Genomic DNA, 13,584 nt, shown 5'->3' with positions numbered 1-13,584 from the left:
GCTTTGTTCTAGTGGTCCACGCTGACTGGGTTTTGTGTTTTCCTCCAGTCCAATCATATTTTTATCCTGATCTTAATTTAATCTCAGCCTGATTTAAATCTAAGTCCTAATATTAACACATTCAAAATAAATCCTAATCTCAATTCTGCTTATCTGCAGTGCAGATAATTAGGAAGATACTAAGATTGTTTTTAGGATTGTAAGTATTAGAGAAAAGATTAATATTCTGGATTTAAGTTTGAGATTAGGATTGTGATGTGGATAACATTTGTATTACAATATTAAAGAAACAAGATAATAAGGAAACTCTGGTGCTGATCCTAGTTCTAATTTCAACAACTAACCTCTGAGTCTGTTCCTGTCCTGGAGTCTCTGAGCGCCGTTGGATCCATCTAGTGGACAGATAGTAGAACTCCATCATCTGATGTGGGATTTCTGGGACTCTGGGTTTCTGACACAGGTTCCACCAGTTTTGACGTCACTCTGACGTTAGTTCAGATCCTCAGATCAAACTCTCACAGACACCAGGACTGACGAGGGAGAGGGATCCAGGACCAGTTCCTAGTCAGGATTCAGGTAAGTTTTGGTTTGGAGTTCAGTTTGTCTTTCTGCTGTAGAGGAGAGCAGATCAACCACGTTTAGTTTGATTCATGTTTTTGTTTCTCTACAACCTCCTGGTCCTGTCTTCCCTCACCCTTTTGTTCCGTCGCTCTTCATGATACATGGAGTGAATAAACTGCATGTCTTTTCTAGCTGCTCATTAGTTTTCATTTATTTTGATCAACATGGGTAGCTGTCTCCACTTCTCTTACTTCATTCTGTAGTGGGGACTTTGTTTCCCTGGTTTATGTTGTCACTTTGTTCATACCATGTTTGTTACTTTGTTCTTCACCGTTTTTCGTTTTTTTTATTGTCACTTTGTTTTCTCTTCTAGGCGGTATTGTCATGTTTGTTTGATTCCCCCACCCCCCCCCCCCAGTTGGTTCCCCGTGTCCTGTTTATAAGACCGGGTTGAAATACAATCCTTTTGTTCGTTATTCCATTGTCTTTTTAGTTAGTTTGTAACACTTTTGTATTGAAAGTACTGTTACATCCTGGTTCTGGCTCAAACCACCAGCTCTAACTCACTAGGACACACCCAGAAGTTAAACTCTGAGCTGGATACTAAAAGACCACTTCACTGCTGTTGTGGTAAGATTGTAGGTTTTCCGCTCACTGGTTCAGTTCCACTGAAGCAGAGACTCTAAGGATTTCCTGTTGTAGTGTGATGTGGAAACGCAGCTTTCGTAATGACCACACCTTTGACAAGACAACAAGCAGCGACACAGTTCATAACTTTACCACAAGGCCATTAGTACAGGCAATATTTGACCAAGGTATTGCCTGTTGCCTGTCTTACGATGAATCCAGCAGCAGAAAAACAAACAGCATCTGGCAAAACCGAGCTACAGAGACCTGCAGTTAGAAGTGTGCGCCTTATTTTTCGAAGTGTACTGTGGAAACATTTTGGATTTGCTCAACTATAAGAATTAACTGCAGGTAAGGGGAGACAGGGGTCATCATGAAGAGGTTGTTGAATAAAGGCTGCCTGGACAGACAACGTCCTAAAGTTGATCAAACTGGGACAAATGTTCAGAGCAACACGTCTGACCCCTGTCAATAAATGGTCCTCCATGCTGTGTTTCAGCTAATTCTTCATAGGCTAAAGGAATTGCACGGGTCGACCTGGCGAGATGTGAATGAGCTGGTTCCTGGTTTAAAATCCTGTCTGTCTAAACTAAACACACTCCATTATGCAGATAGCTTAAAGGAGCTGAAGATTGGCACCACACAAGTAAACAGAAGGCACCCTTTGAACGAGGAGCTAGAAGAACCAGACAGAGATGTCTTCAGGGTGGTCTGTAATCAGCCGTTACAGAATGAACTTCTAAATACGGCTTTGGCAAAAGCGCAGGGACTCGCTTTCAAAAGTCGAGAAGCCTTTCTGTCACTGCAGTTGTTGAAAGATGAGCATGAGCGATTGCAAATGACAGAGATGTGCCAGTGTGATATTGCAGTACAGTTATCAATTTTACCTAATTAGATAACACCACTGCTGCATATTAGATAACAGGCCACTTAACACACCAACAAACACCAGAAGCAGATTTCCGCAAATGATTTTCAGGTTATTCTTGGGACATCCAAGTCAGCAAGATTCTGAAGAAGACGACATGACCGGACAAAGACACAACTTGTCATGGTTCCGGCCTCATCCCCGTTCTGTTGATGTTTTTTGTCTCCCCCTGGTGTTTCCCTCATCTCCCTTCCTCACTCACCGGACTCCTAATTGACTAACTCATTTTATCTGTGTGTCTCTTTCAGAGGTGGGAAAAACGAGTCTTTGAACTGACTCAGATCCGTGAGTCTCGAACTCTAAAGTGAACGAATTATTTCGTTCATTTCACAGCGGGTTGCGGTGTAACCCTCTAGTGGGCGATATAAAAATGGCCGCGGTTCTCAGACACTATATAGTGAAGACAACATGGTTTGGTCAGCTGACAAATTATAATACACAAAATGCCACAAGCAATTCAAACCATGTGAAAACCTAGGAAAGAAAATAAACACCACAATAAAGTGACTTGTGTTCCTGCATCCTCCATGATATTGTTGTTTAACAGCGCAGCAGTGACTTTGTAGCTGTCACGTGACAAATGAACGAGAGACTGAACCGCGAACGAGTGAACTGCTGCTACAGCCTGAGCTGTGAACGATGAACGATGAATGAAGAACGATGAAAGAGAGCAGTGAACGAAGAACGATGAACGAGAACGATGAATGAAGAACGATGAATGAAGAACGATGAACGAGAGCAGGGAACGAAGAGCGATGAACGAAGAACGAGAACGATGAACGTGAACGATGAATGAGAGCGAGTGAACTGCTGTCGCAGCCTTTCCTGTGACGCTGGTAGAGGACGAGTGAAAGTTTAACTTATTTGGATAATGAGTTAGACTTTTAAAGCAACAAGTAACAAGTTCCCGAAAATATTTACATTGTGCATTTATTGTGTCCAAAACGTGACATCATCATTATTATTATTATTATTGATGTTATTGTTGTTGTTATTAATAATGTTACACTTTATTATTTTATGGACGAGAATAGCACAATTAACATGTTTATAATTTTGGAAAGTATTTATGTACAAACATAATTTACATTATTTACACAAAATCACTACACACATCTACAAGAATCGAAGACCACTAATTAATTATGATTCCATGAATAAATAATGTATGTTGGTCAGGTGACAAATAAATGATCGTCATATATCAGACATCATTCATTTCCTTGTTTCTCAGTCCACAGCTCCGTAGCGGAGCTACAGCTGTCACGTGACAAATGATCCGTAATGATCTGTATGAACGACTCGTGAACGGACTGTAGCGCTCCTGACACAGAGCCTGAGCGGCCTGGCAGAACGAGGACCTGAGGACAGACTCACAGTTGAGTGAGTCGTGAACGAATCATTTCTGTTTCCTGTCCTGCTGACTGAGCTTACGGAGCTGCTGCCATGTGGCGACAGAAGGTACTGCAATGAACTGGAAATGAACGAATCACTCACTGAGAGAACTAATCACTCCCAAGTCATAGAAAAGATTTGTTCATATTGAACGAATCGTTCACGACCGAAACAATACTAGTAAGTACACATCAGTCAGGCAGCACAGTGGGTGTGCATTTCCACCTCACAGAGAGTCATGGGTGCTAATCCATCAGGCACTTGTGACCTTTCTGTGTGGACTTGCTCTCCCTGTGCATGCGTGGGTTTACTCCGGGTGCTCCGATTTCTCCCACAATCCAAAGATTAATTACATTATGTCTAAGTGTAAATAGACATAGTGTCTAAAGACGTTACAGAGCACATGGCCCAAAGAGTGGATCGTCTGTAGCTGCGATGAGTGCGCAGAGTACAAGGGGCTGTTTGACTCAACATAAATTCCTGCTTCTCCAGCTGCGACTAAATTAACCCAGCAACTCCCACAGCAGACTCCGGTCTCACTGGTTGAGGTGTGTGACGGCTTGTTATCCTGTATATTGCTGGACACGGTGAAATCGCTGGTCAGTCGGTTGCTGCAAATAGCTATATACGCCCACCAGAAGGACATCTGCTATGGCTGTGTGACAAACCATCCGAGTCAGATTAACCACGTTTGTCTTTGGGAAATCCCCGAGCATTTCCTCTGGGTGCATTTTGAGAAAGTGAAAAAAAGAATGTGGACCGAGAAATTAATACCCACTGTTCTTCATCTTCTAGAATCCTACGACCTGCGTGCGTCATAAGCCAAAATCCAAGGAGTCATTGAGACATTTATGTATGAGTTGAAACAAAAGCCTGATATTATCCTGGCAATTGACGAGATACATGAGCCCCTGGTGGGTGACGACATGACAGCGGGGTCCCAAGCAGTCTTCAGACAGATGAGGAAATATAGAAAACATAGAAAAAATATTGGGTGAGCGTAAAATTAGAGGTCTAAAACACTTTTTGGTTAAATGGAAAAACTGGCAAGTGATGTTGTGAATATATAAGAACATATTACATCCATCAACGCCCTGTCAGTGTCATGGGTGAGGGGTTTTACGGCACCTTCCGTCTAACGCTAGCTACAATGTATTTAAAAATAACACGAGTTCAAATTTCCGGGTGGATTTGGCTCATCATATTGACCTGGATGGTAAGTGGGAAGTGGCCGTGACCGATATCTCATATCCGCATACTTGGTACACTGTGAAGAAGGAACAGGCATTTTTTCAATGTGTCGATTTATGGCAGCACGGTGCCCCTGCGCTTGGAGAAAATGTACCCACACCATACAAGGAGAATTTGAATGTACGCACAGTGCCATTTGAAGATGGCATGTACGAAGACAAAGACACAATCCTACAAGAGTTAAACGCTTGGTTTAAATTACAGGGCACTGAGATCTGTCTTGCCTATAATGAAATCAAAAGGAAATTTTAATGGGTGGGGGCAGGGCATTATCCAGTCTGTTTCTACACCCAACTGTCTTATTTACTCGAATTAAAAGAGGGTGTGTGGCTACGAGCTGGAACTGAGCCTGTCCTCTCACCGTATCCAGATGACATCAAAGGAGGCTTTTATCATATTTCCGGGTATAGTGACATTGTGCGACATCAGCTGGTGGGTGACGCTTACGCTCCCCTCCTTCGAGCTGTTAAAATAGAGGGAAAGTACGGTGACATAATCACTCTTTTAACCCCCCACAGTACTTACCTCTGGCAAAGAATCATATGTGCATAGATTAGCCAGTAATTGGGCCGACAGCCAGGAGGGTTCTGGTACCATGGTTCTCTCGAGGAGACCTAGGAGGCGACCACCTGGTGAGCGAGCGCCTGAGGGGGAGTAAAAAAGCTCCACGTTCTCAAAAAACAAAGTCAGTCGAGGGGAGCAAGCCGAAGAGAAGGAAGTCTGCGCGGAGCTCCAGCGACATATTTAGAGAAAAAAATGTGGCTCTTTTACACGAGAAATTGGCTGAATGTGCCATGTCAGAGCTGGATTTGTTTTCCTGCCCCATGTCCCAGCTTAGTATCGAGGATAAGCAGTATACGGAAATCAGGCCGATTTCAGCTATCACAGACCACGGCCCCAAGAAGTTTTTTGTACCCGGAGACTGTGAAAAGTATATGGATTTAAACGACACCTTGTTATTTTTACAGCTAAAAATTACAAATGCTGACGGAACAGACATTGAGATAGACTTAATTCACAATCCAGCGCAACGCACCCATACAGAGCAATAATTGAAACGCTGTTGAATTTCTCTGATGACACCCTGAAATCACAATTCACAGCAGGCCTGTTTTACAAATACACCGCGGGCTATTTAGATTCCTTTGTTACAAACAATGGTCCAAATAGAGGTCTAGTAAAAAAGGCCACCTCCAGTGAAGAGTCAAAGGAATGTTCTAGGGCCTATCCACGCAGATATATTTTTCTGTGAGAGGCTTCTTTTGAACTCTGTGGATTTGAGAATCAAGCTGACCAGAGCACACAATGCTTTTTGTCTAATGCGCGCAGCTAATGCAGATTACAGGCTCAAATTACTCGGGGCGTCCTTGTATATCAAGAAACTCAGTGTTTCCCCATCGGTGGGAATTGGCCATTCGGCTGCATTAATGAGGGGTAATGCTTTATACCCGCTCTCACGCATCAATTTGAAAACATATTCTATCCCTGGGAATTTCCGAGTATGCAACCAAGAAAACCTGTTTCTCTGGAATATGCCAAAATATATGATTTTCAGCACGGCTACGCATTGTCTTTAATCTGACAGCAGATGAAGATACATCGGGCCTGTGGTTTGTCGTATCAAAATGTTCTCTCTTTATAACAGTGAACCACAGTGAAAAACAGTGAACTAAATGATTCTATGGTTTGTGAATTTGTGGAGAAATATCAAAGCTGTGTAATTAATCAGAGAACAGCTCCCTATAACCATATGGCGTGTTCATTGAAAATGTTTCTACAATGTCATAAGTCATTTTCAATAAGCCTCTTTATTATTATGAAACAAAACAAATACATTGCATATATAATCATGACATAGTGAGCCAGCGTGGTGATGGAGCGATGTTCTTCTTTTTTTTTCTTATATTTGGCTGCAAAAGCACGTGTCACAGGGGGTTTATATGCGGCTTGTGCTGATTCAGACAAATCAGCATATGAACCATAACTTCTCATTAGGGTAGGTGTAGAATAGTTCAGAGAGGCTTCAGCGTTATCTTTGAGTTGATGAATTTCCATATGAGCACGGTTATTAGCTATCGTGGACAGAGGTATGTTCAGGGTAGATAAAGTCTGTGTGAAATCGTTCCAGCCATTCCAGAGAGTGAAGACGAGTTTACAGCGAGGCTGGTTACAGCTGCTTGTTCCATCAATTTCAATGGTTCCTCCTGTTTGCAGAGGAGGTTCTGCTGACATATGTAATATGTCAGACGATGTAGATGCGTTGGCAGGTTGATGAGACAGTATATTTTCAGGAGTGTTACTATTACTCAGGTCGAGTGCAATGTTTTGAATCTGATTGGATAGATTTATTATCTGATTTATTGTCTTGACATGATCGAATGGTGGAGGGGAGGGGTGTGTGTGGGGTCTTGTGGGAGTTGTCGGATCAAACTGTTATCAGCGTTATTATGACTCTGCTCAGACGCGATGTCTTGAAACTGGGTGGTTAAATGTATTATCTGATTAAAAATCTCAGAATGATCGAATGGAAAAGGGCTGGTCGGTGTATGAATTTGAATTTAAAAGGTGAAAGTCCTTATTTCATCTATGAGCGCCTGGTAATCGTTTTGCGAGTTTTTTTTGCTGTTAAGAGCTAAGTGAACCTAGTTGTTGTAAGAGAATATCTAATTGGCTGAGATTGTGACTCATGACGCGTTCATTGTTGTTGTCAAGGTTTGGCGTGATAGTTGGCTAACACGAGGAGGCGATGTGGGTGGTGACAGAGAGTTCACAGCTTGGAAAACGAATTCTCTCAAATTATTAAGCTACATTATTGTACTTAATTTCACAAATTATATGAATAATAATTAAACATAAATAATAATGAAATATAAAGCCATGAAGCACGTAACAGCTCCCCAACAGTAGGATTTTTTCACAAGGAATACACATCAGGATAAGCTATCTTAGTTTCACACATTGTAGTAATAATGAAACATAAACAATGATGAAATATACAGCCATGAAACGTGACATTTCCCTAAACGTAGCACTTTTTCAGAAGGAAGACAGGCTACAAAACAGGATATTCTAGAGTAGACGATTGGGTTGGATTTTAGGATTGACATGAATACAAACTTTTTTCTTAAAGAAATTAAGGGGAGTCAAATGAGGTGGAGCACTTACATCACATGACGGTGTTTCCATGCGCCGAAAGGGAATCCAAGAATACCGGCCCTAGCGTTAAAACACACGCATTGCATCACTGTTTTTTTTTTATGACCAAGATTTTAAAAAATTAAAAAAATTGTATTTTTAACATTTACTGGACTGGTTCAGAGGACTTACATAATGTGGTAATTTTTCCAGACAGCGGTGCACGGGTCTCCATTTTTGATGCCAGGATAAGAAAGCTGCAGAAGTGGTAGAACGTTACATAGATGGCTCACAACAATTTGAACTCATCACCACTGAAATGGGATACAATTCTTAGAAAGGAAAATTAGCATCAGGAATTTCCAGGATTTTATTGACATATAATCGATAGCTTAAAGTGACTCGCTGGATGCTAGAATATAAAAGAATGCTTTCTTCTTTGAGGTGTCAGAAAAAAAAACTACTGATGTGACTATAAAGTTTATGAGAGCTAAAAGTTGAGCATTGTTAGTTACACCATGTAGTCACACTGATGACAGGCTAGAAATTGCATATCAGCTCGAATTCTGTCGTTAATGATGTATAATAGTTTTTGGTGAACAGGCTGACACCTTAGAAATAACACTCTACTCTGCAGTCATGGGCCGTATGTCTAACACTACTGGGGTCGTATACCCAAATGTATGTAATATTTAATACAATAATTAATCCTCACGTTCTCCTCACGGGTCTAGAGTGGTGCCGGACTGAGTTCTCCAACATTCACTCTTTTGGTCTGAAAGCAGTCGTGATCAGGAGTAATCACATCCGTTTTCGACTTTATGAATAGCTCTTTATGAGGTCTCACATCCGGGCGCGGGGTTGTGTCACATCCAGGGGCGGGTTGTGACATCAGGGTCATTAAATTTTGACATAAAGGTGTCATGATATTCTCTGCAGCATCAAGGAACCTGTATGTTACTGAAGAAATGTCACAATAACATTTTTTTAAAAAGCCTTTATTTAAAATTAATAAAAAACTTTATTTTAAGGTTATATATCTTCAATGGATATCTTAGATCTAAATCAATCACAATCATTCAACCATTTTCTCACCCACCCACTCATTCTCTTTCTCTTTCTGTCACGCGAACGCTGTGTCTACAAGATTATTTCAATGTCTGTATTGACAAAGATAAGCAGCTCCGGATATTCCAGTTTCCTCCCACATTCTAAAGAAATTACATTTGGATAGCAATAAACTACAATTACAATTACAAATAAATTCTTGATAAATCATTTTTTGTGTAAACATTTTTTACTGTGCATTTTGTGTTTCAAGAGAAAAATATTCAAATTGATTGTAATTTGTAATATGTCACCTGGTATATTTAACCAAATAATAATCAACCGAATCAAGGCTACAAACTTGTTGGCTTTTTAAATAGCCCATTGCGAGAACTGGATATTATAATAATATAGTTCTTGCCCAGTAACAGTCTGTCTTTTAATTTTTTGTAAGGGCTTCATGTAACTAATAAGAATATCGGAACCTCAACCAACAAGAAATGAATGAAGACAGTGCAAAGAACAAAAATAACTCATGCCTCACCATCCTGTCACAGCAGACAGGCCATGTGCTGTCCGTGTCATGGTCCAGTCTGCTCTCTGCTAACCTTTACCTCACTAACCGGCCACAGTACGTCCGCCTGCAGAACTGTGTGTCTGACACTGTGGTCTGTAGCACAGGTGCTCCACAGGGGACAGTTCTGTCTCCATTCCTCTTCACCCTGTGCACCTCAGACTTCAGGTACAACTCAGAGTCCTGTCATCTTCAGAAGTTCTCTGATGACTCCGCAGTTGTAGGATGGATTAAGGGTGGAGATGTCACATAGTACCGTGGAGTGGTGGACAGTTTTGTTGACTGGTGTGGACTCAACCATCTGCAACTCAACATCAATAAAACAAAGGAGCTGGTGATGAACTTCAGGAAATCTGGGAGTCCTGTCATCCCTCTCTCTATACAGGGGGAGGAGGTGGAGGTTGTTTCCGAGTACAAATACCTGGGAGTGTAGTTGGACAACAAACTGGACTGGACCAAAAACTCATCAGCATTGTACAGGAAGGCTCAGAGCCAGATGTACTTCCTGAGGAGACTCAGGTCCTTCAACGTCTGCAGCACCTTGCTGCGGATGTTTTATGAGTCTGCTGTCTGCTGGGGCAGACACTAACAGACTAAACAAACTGATCAGGAGGTCTGGCTCTGTTCTTGGGGTGGAGCTGGACCCTCTACATGTTGCGGCTGAGAGGAGGATGCTGTCTAAACTCCTCTCAATCTTGAACAATCCCTCCCACCCACTGCACAGTGTGTTGCTGGACAGAGGAGCACGTTCAGCCAAAGACTTATTAACATTAAATGTTCCACTGAGCGCCACAGGAGATCCTTTCTACCTGTGGCAATCAATCTGTACAATTCCTCCCCCCTCTGTAAGGGGTGGGGGAAGTGATAGTGTCATATACCTGCTGTGAATCTAGATATTTTGACCCAATTTCATTCATCTATTTTACATATTCTGTATATATATTGAGTTTTTCTGTATGATGTTATTGTGTATTTATGTTGGTGTGGATCTTTCCTGGTTGTGGTTCCTATTCTTTCTGTCTGTTTTGAGAACAATGGTAATGAGGCAAAAAAAGTTTTTTTGAATCTTGAATCTTGAAAAGTGATCCAGATGTTAGTTGACTTGTCATGCATCTTCTGATTTAAAATTTAGTAAAAGGCTCCAGATAGTGGAAATATACCTTACAGCAGGACAAGGGACTGAATAGACAATAGAGCATATGCAGTTGCAAGTTTGGTATATTGTGTAACGCTGTCCATGGTGCTGATGCTGTCATAATTAATTCATAAAGTGAGATGTATCCTGTTGTAAATAAAAAAAAAATCATATTTTTCAGCCCCAAAATAGGGTGTCTAGCTTGACATATTTACTACTACCACTGCAGCCGGCCACGGGTGTCTTTGGTTGCATTTTAAACGCTCGTCAATACACATCTACCTATCCCTCACTGGTGTCTTTCCTTGCATCTTAATCCCTCCCACTGAAGACGTACATCTCAAGAATACTCTTCAGGTTACAAACTATTCCGTGTGTGGTCACTGACACCAAGCCAGTTTCATGGGGATAAAACTCAATTCAGAGATCGATCCATTTAAAATAAAAGATATGGATAAAGACTGCAGCTATGAATGGGAAATGTGGTGGAGTAGCTGCAGTTTTGTTTACAAACATTGCATCCCGAGGTACGTCACTGTGCATCTTCCTTGTTACTGTAATTGGTGCAGTGTGTAAGTACGATGAGCGCTACTAGAAACCAGAATTAATTTGCTTTTATGTGCAAACATGCTTGGCCCCTAAATCCAGGATTCACAGATTCTCATCTTATGGGAGCTTCTTGTGTAAATATGTCATGTTCCCTGGTAGTGGATGAATGATTCTTCACACTCGTCCTCTCAATCACTGATTATCAGTTCCTCACAGGGTAAAAAGATCCTCCCTGGAAAACAATGTATAAGACACTAGCAAAGGTATTGACCATTCTCAGAGATCTTCAGACTCAGAAAACCTATAATTAAGACGGAGACGTGCAGAGATGAGCCTATAGTAGGGAAGATATGCATAGTTCAAAGTACATGATAACACACCACTTCTAAGATAAAGTAATAAAACAGTTTTCAAAGAAAAGAGCTTTTTCTGCAATGTGACAGCATTTTCAAAACCTACTGTTTTAACTGCCTGAGAAAGTTTTCCACACTTGATTCAATGAGAGGCTCAGAATTCACTTACTGTGTTTGAAAAGAAATAAACAGTCTTGGTGAAACCTTGAACAACAGAAAGAATACGACTGAACTACGGCCAGAGTATACATTTCTATTATCTCTGCAGCACTGCTCAACATACCAACCCCCCTGCATCAGGACAATTACCGTAGTATAATCCAATTCTGGTCTGAGGCTGCATATGATATGCAAAGAATGATGAACTACTGCAGCCTGAATACAAGAGACTGCGTGAAAAGCTACCTACGAAAATGGAAATCTCATTAAGGAGGGAGCCGGTGCCAGCATACAGCTTAACACAGTCTAAAACTAGGTCTAAAGCAGAGTTGGAGTCCAGATTCATCAGGTGACAGCCAAAATGTTACTAAAAAACATGAAATGGCTTGATATGAATTTTAAAATTTAGCAGTCCCACAGCCTGCAAATGATACACAGAGGCATCAGATGCACAATATTAGCTGGAAAACGTGAGGAGATTATTCCCTATTGTGGACCAAAACAGGAAGTACATGTAAGAGACCAAGAGTTTCCCCAAACTGATAAACTCAAAGTAGAGGCACAACTGGTGTTGTGTACCCTTTCACATGCAAACTGTGTTTGTTCAGCGGCTCAGTGACCCTCTGCAGAGTGGGTGCAGAACGCAGGTAGAGCATGCTTACTTTACATGAACGAAGAAGACACTATAGCTATATGCCCTTGATGGCAGTTTTCTTGGCCTCCACTACAGTCTTCATTGAGGACTTTTGTGTTGGCACTGACAATGACAAAGAGAACATTTACCTTTGAAAAGACAGCCTGAACTGTGGCAGGTGTTTCCCAATTCTACAAATAGGAAGTGAAAATGAAAAGCAGCTTGGCTTCAGCAATGCTTGCATGTCTACACATATTTCACAGATCTTATTGGAGTTCTCTACATGTCTGACAACATGTCTGTTCCAGTGAGGCCGTGGAATAAGCACATGGCCTGTCTGCTGCAAATCCATCTAACCTCAGCTCAAAACTATTCAGTTTTAGCCATTTGTTTCCAGCTATGACCAACAAAAAGAGCTAAGCTGCAAACCAGTGTGGGCCAGGCTCATCTCAGGTTGTTACTAATGTAAATGATGATAACAAGTAAAGGGAATTTGATACTGTAGATCAGATGTGTGCATGGGTAGGTTATAGGTGACATTACAGATGCTCAAGTGTGTCCTAAATAATAATATTTAAACTGCTGTCAATAATTACCTATACAGACAAGCTGGAGCTGGGGAGACAAGAATAACAAGTACATGCAGTGATAAGACAGGGGTGTACCTCGGACCACACAAGTATCACTAGTGATGTATTATTTTGGTACCTCCTACCAGAGAGTGCACTAACAAGATACCTCTCTGCTCAGTCCATTTGATGCCTGCTGTGCTCCTAGCAGGCATCGTCACCTGGTGCTTTCTGTGGTCAGTAACAGTGCAAAGGTCATATTCATTAACCTGTTTAACCTCCTCACGGAGCCGTCACTTCCCCTCAAACATGTGTTGCTTCATTTGGATGTTTGGAAGTCTCAAATGCTGCTGCTTCCATTAAAGCTGGGATGAAGACGTGCAAAAATCATCATCAGTGTTCACTTTGCAACTAGTTTATTGTGATTTAACGTGCAACTTAGTGTGATGTACGGCAAACACACAAAAAAAAAACGAATGGGGACGTCTCGTGTCCAGTTGGTACATTTTGCATATGAACAATGATTAAATATTCAGAAATGTTGGGTTTTGTGTTGTTTCTTGACTCATTTTAATTTTTCTCATTTTTTAAAAATGAATATTAAACATACAATACATATAGTTACTGGCACTTATTGTAAGCACTGTAATTAATAATTTCAACACAA

The sequence above is a fragment of the Anabas testudineus genome, chromosome 11 (genome assembly GCF_900324465.2).
Source record: "Anabas testudineus chromosome 11, fAnaTes1.2, whole genome shotgun sequence".
NCBI lineage: Eukaryota > Metazoa > Chordata > Actinopteri > Anabantiformes > Anabantidae > Anabas > Anabas testudineus.
This window is presented reverse-complemented; position numbering follows the sequence as displayed.